Raw genomic sequence first — 557 nt, 5'->3', positions numbered from 1 at the left:
ATTTTTTTTTTTTTTTTTTTTTTTTTTTTGAAAATAAAAAAATGAAAAATAGTTTTGATTAAAATATAGATGTAAAATTAAAAAATAAATTATTAGGTCAAAAAAATTGAAGATTAGAAAAAAAAAATGTAAAGAAGCTTAAAAATTGACCCAACCACTCCAAACATGGCGAGGTCTAATCAATCCTTGGGTTCCAAGAACCAGAGGGTTGCTGGTTCCCAACCAATACCCCAAACGGCCTATAAATGGCATCTCAACCAGTCCCCTCCGCCCTTTCCTTTTCCGAATTAGGGATTTAATTTTAGCCTTTTACCCAAATCCTCTGATACTCTCCTCTACTCACTGCTCTTCTCCATATCTTCATCTCTCTCCTCCACCACCGCTCTCTTCCTCATGAATTTCTCCTTCCGATCACGCTTTTACACTCTCGCTCCTTTTAATCTTCACTAACAACACTTCCATCCGAGCTCCAGCGCGTTTTCCGCTTTTTTTGTTGTTGTTGTTGTTGTTTTTTTTTTTTTTTTTTTTTTTTTTTTTTTTTTTTTTTTTTTTTTTTT

The sequence above is a fragment of the Cucurbita moschata genome, unplaced genomic scaffold, assembly GCF_002738365.1.
Source record: "Cucurbita moschata cultivar Rifu unplaced genomic scaffold, Cmos_1.0 Cmo_Scf00009, whole genome shotgun sequence".
Classification (NCBI taxonomy): Eukaryota; Viridiplantae; Streptophyta; class Magnoliopsida; order Cucurbitales; family Cucurbitaceae; genus Cucurbita; species Cucurbita moschata.
Note: the sequence above shows the minus strand (reverse complement) of the source record.